This window comes from Vicugna pacos, chromosome 10 (assembly GCF_048564905.1).
Source record: "Vicugna pacos chromosome 10, VicPac4, whole genome shotgun sequence".
Lineage (NCBI taxonomy): Eukaryota > Metazoa > Chordata > Mammalia > Artiodactyla > Camelidae > Vicugna > Vicugna pacos.
Genome location: NC_132996.1, coordinates 32947592 through 32955335, shown reverse-complemented (window position 1 = coordinate 32955335; position 7744 = coordinate 32947592).

The following is a 7744-nucleotide window of genomic DNA, read 5'->3' as shown; positions in this document are numbered from 1 at the left end:
GACAACATCTGAACAGAGAGACATGAACAAATCTTGTTTGTATCTGTGAGAGACAGCTCCACGTTAGAGGGAACAGAAAGTACAATGACCCTGAGGCGAGAGGATGTGACCAGAGGAACGCCATCTGATTCCTCTTCAGCCATACTTGCCATGATACTTTGAATATTTTAAAAATTGATTTATTTTATATGCATATTCAGACAGTGATAAATTCATTAACCTGAAGTGATATAATTAAATATCTGGGGGTTTTTTTTAGGGAGGAAAATATATAGGTTTATTCATTTGATGGAAGTACTGGGGCTTGAACCCAGAACCTTGTGCACGCTAAGCATGCACTCTGCCACTGAGCTATACCTCTCCCCCTAAAATGTCTGTAATTTTATCTTCACTAAACTAACAAAACCTTAACTTCAGTGGAAGGTGACATTGCAAAAAGATGACTTCATCCCATTCTCCTCCCAGAGCTGGAGTTAGCCAGACATAAAATACCACTTCTTCATTTTCAGTATACTCAATCCGTTTCAAACTAAAGTATCTAAAGATATGAATTAAAGTACTGCTGCAGTTTAGGGAAGAGGTCTTTAAAGGAAAAGTAAAAAAATGACTTGAGTGAGTTTATCCAGTTTTGTGGTTTTTACATACCATCCCTATCCTAATGATTCTCAAACAAATCCTTAACCTGAACTTCTGCCCTGAACTCCAGACTCAAACATTTGGCTGTCTACCTGAGCTCTCCAAATGAATGTCAAATATAAACGTCCAAACTGAGCCCCTGTTCTCCATCCCTCCTCCCCCAAACACACACACACAACACACAAAGTAGTTTCTCTAACCGTTTCATCTCAGTTAATAACAAATCAATTTAAGATTTGCAGATACTAACTACTATATATAAAATAGATACACAACAAGTTTATCCTGTGCACAGGGAACTATATTCAATATCTAATGAAAAAGAATGTGAAAACGAATATATGTATGTGTACGTATGACTGAAACATTACGCTGTACACCAGAAATTGAAACATTGTAAACTGACTATAGTTCAATTTAAAAAAAAAAAAGAATGCTTAGAGCAAAACAAACCAAAAAAAGTCAGTTCTTTCTTTTGCTCAGGCTCCATACTTGGAGTCATCCTTGAGTCTTCTCTTTCCTTTAAAAACTGAGGCAGATCATGTCAGTTCTCTACTTAAAAACTACTCCTTCTTGTAATGAGCTGTAATGGAAAAGAATCTGAAATATATATGTACACACACACACACACACACACATATATATATATGTATCTAGATGTGTAACTGAATTGTCTTGCTATACACAGGAAACGAATGTTGTAAATAGACTACACTTCAATAAAAAATGAGAACTAAAAAAAATTTTTTTAGACCCTACCCTTGTCTCTCATCTACCATCAGCTGTAAAAGCTGAAGTGTTCATTGTCCCTACAGGTCCCACCACCTCTCTGACCCTTCCTCCTACTCCTCTCCCCTTCCATCACTCCTCTCCGTCACACTGGCCTCCTTGCTGTTCCTCCAGCACACCAAGCACATGCTCACCTGAAGGACCTGTTTCCTCGGCCAAGAAGGCTTCTCCCCCCCATACTCACTCGTGGTACACGCCTCACTTCCTTCAGGTCTTCACTCAAAAGCCAAAACAACTTTCTCAGTGAGGCAAACACACAAAAGAACTCTCTCATTTTTTGAATTTTCTACTTTATCACTACCTAGAGATACATATTTCTTTCACCTGTGTATTTTGTTTCTTATCTGTACTTCCTTAGAATATAAGCCTCTAAGGGAAGAGGTAGTTGTCTGTTTTGTTCACTGGCACATCCTCACTGCCCAGAACAGTGCCTGCCACATGGTGGATAAATATTCGCTGAATAAATGGAGGGCTGAGGGAGGAAAGCAGACAATACAATGCGATAAAGATCAGGGACAGGAGGAAACATTCTCATTCACAGAAAACTAGCCTAGGGAGATTATTAAGAATACAGGTATGACAGTGAAAAATGTTCTACAAAATATAAACAGGTGTCTGGGTCACCAAGACAGAGACTGGGGGCCAAATAATTCTCCGACAACGAAGACTTGCTCCCTCCCTGGTTCGTAGTTTACATCGGGCTCCATCCTCAGAACCGTGGTCCCCGGAAGGGCCAGAATCTGCAACATGCCCTGCCCCACAGACACACCTGGACCCAGGAAGGTGGCATGGAGGAGCTGATGGGGCAAAGGGATGCCTGAGATAAGGTTTCTCTCAGTTGGGCTGCTCTCAGGTCGGGTAAGGTAACAGAAAACCCAACTCAAACTGGTTTAAATGATGAACGGCTTTTATGGTCTCAGACACAACGAGGATTTGACCAATGGTTTGATCCAGGAAGTCCCAGGCTTCAGTCTGTTTAGGCCAAGGTCTGCCGTGTTCCCCGCAAAAGCAACCAGAAAAAAAAGCCAGAGGAGAGCAGAGCTGGCTCAGGCCCTTCCGTGAGCCAGACTCTGGGCCAGGAGGGTGGGCTTTCTCTGCCTGGTTGAGGACATACCACTGGGCCTGGAAGTGAAGCCAAATCTATCGAAAGAGCATGGCTTCCCCACAGAGAAGAGAGAGGGGCATGGATTGGAGGGCCAGCCACAGGATCCATGGCAAAGGCATATCCACCGAGGGCTGTGGTGCAGGAGTCCATTGTCTTCTTCCATTCTGATGCAGATCTAATTACCCATCCCTTCACCAGGGCCAGGGCCTGCAGAGGCTCCCAAACAACGTCATCAAATTTCTGTTGCAAAGCCCTAAATTGCATGTCGGGTTGTCTAGGGCCGTGGTCTGCATATCAGGCCACTTCAATCATGGTCTCTGCTCGTCCTGGTCAATCAGTCCCCCTGTGCCTCCCTCCCTCCCTGTCATCCCAGGCTAACTCCCAAAGTGCAAGGCAGCCCAGTTACCTGCCCCTCCTGTATTCTTGGTTGGTGCTGCCCGCTGTCCCTGTCACTACACTCAGCCTCCTGACCCTGTATCACCTGCAACATTTGTTCACCTACAGAAAGGAGTTCCCTCCCCTTTCTGCCTTACCTGAAATCTGACTGAGGACATGGCTTCCCTGGCTGATCTCTTAAGAGGTGCCAACTCATTCCATTGCCCACCCATGGGACAAGGAAGAGGGTGGTCAGCATCTCTCTGCCTCCCACTGCCTCTTTTGGACCATCACTCTGTTTTGAGTCTCCGTTCGTTGGCACTGCCCCCTTCCCACCTCCCAACGTTCACTGAGGACTCGGGTCCCTGACTCACAGGCTTCCCAGGGGAAAACCGTCAGCACCTAGGATGACTCAGTATCTCTGGGGATAACACTTTCTACATCTTTAAGGCTCTGACTCCCTGGTCTCCAATGGCCTTTTCCCTTCTTGCCACTTGGGCCACTCATCCCCTTGGCCACACTCAGAGCCTTGTCATCACCTAGAAGTGCTACACGGTTGGACAAAATCTCATTCCCCAAACACAGCCATGCTTGTCCTTCTCCTTTCCTTCCCTCAACACTCCTTTGTCCCCTTATCCTTTCATCTTCTTGTCAATACATACTGCTAAGCAGTGGTGGGGAAAATTCCATTCCCCTGTGGACGGGTCCTAGGTCTCCAGTTTCAGCCCCCTGCCATCTGGATTCCCTACTGCACCTCCGAAGCTACTCTGTCCAATGTCACTAGAGATTTCTGTGTTGCTAAAGTAGAGGGACGCTTGGTCCTTATCTGATTAGACTCCTCTCTACCTTAACCACTTCCTCATTCTTGAAATTCTCTTCCCCTGGGGCTACTGAGACACCAGTCACCCCTCATTTCTTCTGTCTCCTGGGATGCTCTTTCTCCAACTTTCTCACTAATTCCTTTCCCCCATCAATCCCATAAACATTGTCATTCCCTGGGCTTACATCTCCTTTCATTTTACAAATTCTTCCCAGATGATCTCTCTCAGGTCCAAGGTTTCAAGGACGATTCAAATGCAAAACTTGGACGTGGATATATAGCTGATCACCCACTGGGTACTGTCACCAGTGTGCCCCTCAGAGACCTTAAAATTGACATGTCTAAAATTGAACTTGCTATTCAGTAACCTGAACTCCCCTTTCTCTTCACTAAAACATTACACTCTGTGTGAAATGACAGAGTCTAAATTAAGACCAGCAGATGCTGCCTCTCCCCTGGATAGAAAAGGAAACTTGAATAGTACTCATTATCACCCATTTAAGACGCGTTATAATGTCTCACACAATCCTTTTATTCAGCAAGTAGGTGAATATAAAAACATTTATAATCCCATTTTCCTCTTAAAGTCCTGAGTTGCTCAACTGTGAATTCTTTTCCCACAGATGATTTCAGGGGGAAATACCAGTTGCTTTGGCCAGTTGCCCATCTTGGGTTGGCAGTTGACACGTTGCAGATCTTGGAGCAGGGTCTAGGTGAGTGAGGACAGTGCATTTGTCTGCATGGTTAGAAATGAGTTTTGCTTTATTGCAGATATTAAGCTTTCTCTGAGACGAGGCCAGGTCACATGTAAAGCTAAAAATAGATGTCCCCACAGGAAACTGCTGGCAAGTGCCTGGGTTTCTGGATCTCCTATTCTCTCCTGTACTGTGGGCTCTCAGAGGCAGGTCCAGGTCTTACATGAGTGGACTGAGAGCTTCCTAGAAAGGCAGATGCAAGGTCTGGCAATAGAGCTTTCAAAACTGGCTGGGAGCAAAACAGCCCCTATGGACACAGCTCCTCTTGGGTACCACTGTGATCAAGAGATGCAGAGTCATCTGAGGTCTGAGGATGAAGAAAGCTTTGGATAAGATTAATGTAACCTACTCAGTCGGTCATCTGCATAAGAGAGAACTCTTGGCGTGTGATGCAGGAAACCAAAAACGAACCAACTACTTTAAGAAAGAAAAACAGGAGATGGGGCTTATTGGAAGGAGAATTGATTATTTCAAGCAGCAATGAAACTAGGGGAATGGGAGGGAAACCCTGAGTTTGGGCCTCAGTCAGATATAACTAACTAGAACCAAGGATTCAACGTCCGGATCTCTCTGCATGTTAGCTTCCACTTTCCCCACTACAGACCAGGTCCTCAGTGTAGCTGAGTGCCAGTAGCTCCCTGGCCTCGTTCACATCCTGCTTGCCCCCTGCAAGAGGGATTAGCTCATTCTCTCTCTGCTCTGAGAAGGGACCCTGGCCTGTCTTGGGTTGGGGACTGACCGCCATACTGAAACCAAGCAGGCCCATGTAGGGGCCTTCCCAGTGACAGACCCCTCTGTGTCCCCACTTATTGCTGACTGGGAAAAGAGGCTATGGACATATGACCTCCTGGGCCCTCCGTGTGGAACAAAGAATAGGTCCCAGCACTTAATGTTTGGGGAAGTGAAGAATGCAGAAACAAAGATAGGACAGTCAGGCAGGAGAGTAGCCACCACTCAAACAATGAATCAGTCACGAGGACCCCCCAGTTCTCTCTCAAAGGTAGAGATAAGTCTGACACACATTCCTAAGCTGTTTTGCAGATACTAAAACCCCCACCAGGTGGAGGACGCTGTCTGTTTGCTGACCACCAGCACATGGCCCCCAGGCTGGTTGGACCCAGAGAGTGGATGATGTTGACTCCCTAAGTACTACCCCATTACCTCATCACCCACCAATCAGAAAGATGTCCACCAGTTGGTCACTCATCCCGCAACCCTCTCCCTCACTCTGTTTTGAAAAGCCTTCCCTAAAAGCCATCCAGGAGTTTAGGTCTTTGAGCATGAACTGCCCCTTCTCCTTGCTTAGCACCTGCAGTGAAGTCCAGACTTTCCTTCACCATACCCCAGTGTCAGGAGATTGGCTTTGCTACATGGAGTTTGGTCCAGTGAAGATACCATCAATGGCTGGGCTGTGAAGAGATCCGAGAACTCTCCTGAGTCAAGTGTCTCCACAGGACCAATCAGCTATGCCAAGGAGACAGAGTCCCGAAGTACAGACCCACCCACTGGGTACCCACCCCTTATAACAAGGACACATCCCAGAGCAGAAGGGAGTGTTAGAATATCACAATTACAAAGACAGTACTATAACTGGAATATAGGCAGCCACCCCCAGCAAGGATTACTGTGTCATTGCTAAGTGTTTTTCAATCCTCACCGGAAACACAGTCAGAGAGCCTCAACACATCACCCATGCTAAGCTCGAGGGTTATAGCACATGGGGACATGGCTGAACCCTCTCTCCTTGCTGTGCCACCCGCCTCAGGCCCATCAGCTGCCCTCCCTCTGCTGCACTTCCAAGGTCTCAGCCACTCTCATCTCTCCCAAGATGTCTGTGTAAGCTGCCATCCATATTTCCCTCCCTCGCACCATCTTACTTCTCAGTTTCTCTCTTTTTATTATGCCTAAAGGGAGAGCTTTGAAGTCATCTCCCTGAGGAGGGAGAATGCAAACAGATGTAAATCTGCATGTGCTCCAGTTTCACAGAAGGAGCCTGGTGGTTAAGGAAGAGTTTCCTTCCAAGACCAAGTGCAGGGGAAGGGTGAGGGGAAGGAGTAGTCGGGTCGCAGACTCCCCACGTGGGTCTGGGTCTCTCCCTGGGCAAAGCCAGGGGTCTCTGGCCCTTAGATGTGTGAGCCAGTGTGTGTGAGCTCATGGAGCCAGTGTGATACAGTAACCACACACAACCGACACCAGTGACGCAGCAAATGGGGACAGTGCAAGCTCCTTGTCACTCCTCCTGATCTGAGCCAGGATCCAAGCCTTCTGCCTCTGGCTGGCAGTTGAAGTTGGTTTTCTACACTGGCCCTTGTTGCACGCTAAGATTTTATATCTTATTCACCCTCTCGCCACTTTGGTTAGGATCTCTCCCTCTAATTTCAGCTTTTACATAGAAACCCAAAACCCAGCCTGCTTGGCAAGCACTCCAGCCAAGATCATAACAGCAACATCGTGGGGGCTCAACAGCAGATATGCATCCAACTTTAGATGGGGAGGCAGCTGGGCCCTTCCTGGTACTCTCTGGGCATCAAAAAGTGGGAAAGGAAGAGAAGCAGCTGCCCCTGCCAACAGGCAACAGATGCTTAGCTCCAAAGTATAGCCTTGTCCTCCACCACCTGCCCCAGTCCTGTCTCTGCTGCAGCTGCTCAGCACTCAGAGACCAGGAGACAGGAAGAGACGTGGGGGTGGCAATGCCCAAGGCTCAGGTGTGGGGACCTGGGCACAGAGGAGGCAGCACCAGGAACACAGAGGTCAGGAGGAACAGTGCCTAGAACTGGCCTGCCTGCCAAAGGAGCAGATGGGGTTCGGAAGAGGCCCAAGTTGCGATGGTATAGAGATGGAAAGATAGAAATATAAAGATATAAAGAGAGAGGCTCTTCTCTCCTTTTCCTCCCAGAATTGCTGTGGCTCAGTCCCTTGAACGACAAGGCCTAGGATCTATTATATACTTTCATTTGTTCATTCATCATTATTTTCAACTCTTTTCTGAACAAGAATAAACAGAATTATGTGCAGTCAAACTGTAATAATTCCAAAAAGAAAAAAGAAAGGAATAAACAGAAATCCCTATTTCTCAGTGGTTTATCACAGAATTGAAAGTCGGAAATGGAAAACATGAACCTGGAAAAGTGAAGCTGAGTTCCCAGTACAATTGTGCAAAACTAGCTCACTTCCTCTCCCCTGACACACACGATACGCCCTCAAGCATCCTAAGACCCCATTCAGGTTCATTCCTCTGTGCCCTGTTTATACTCAGCTCCCTAC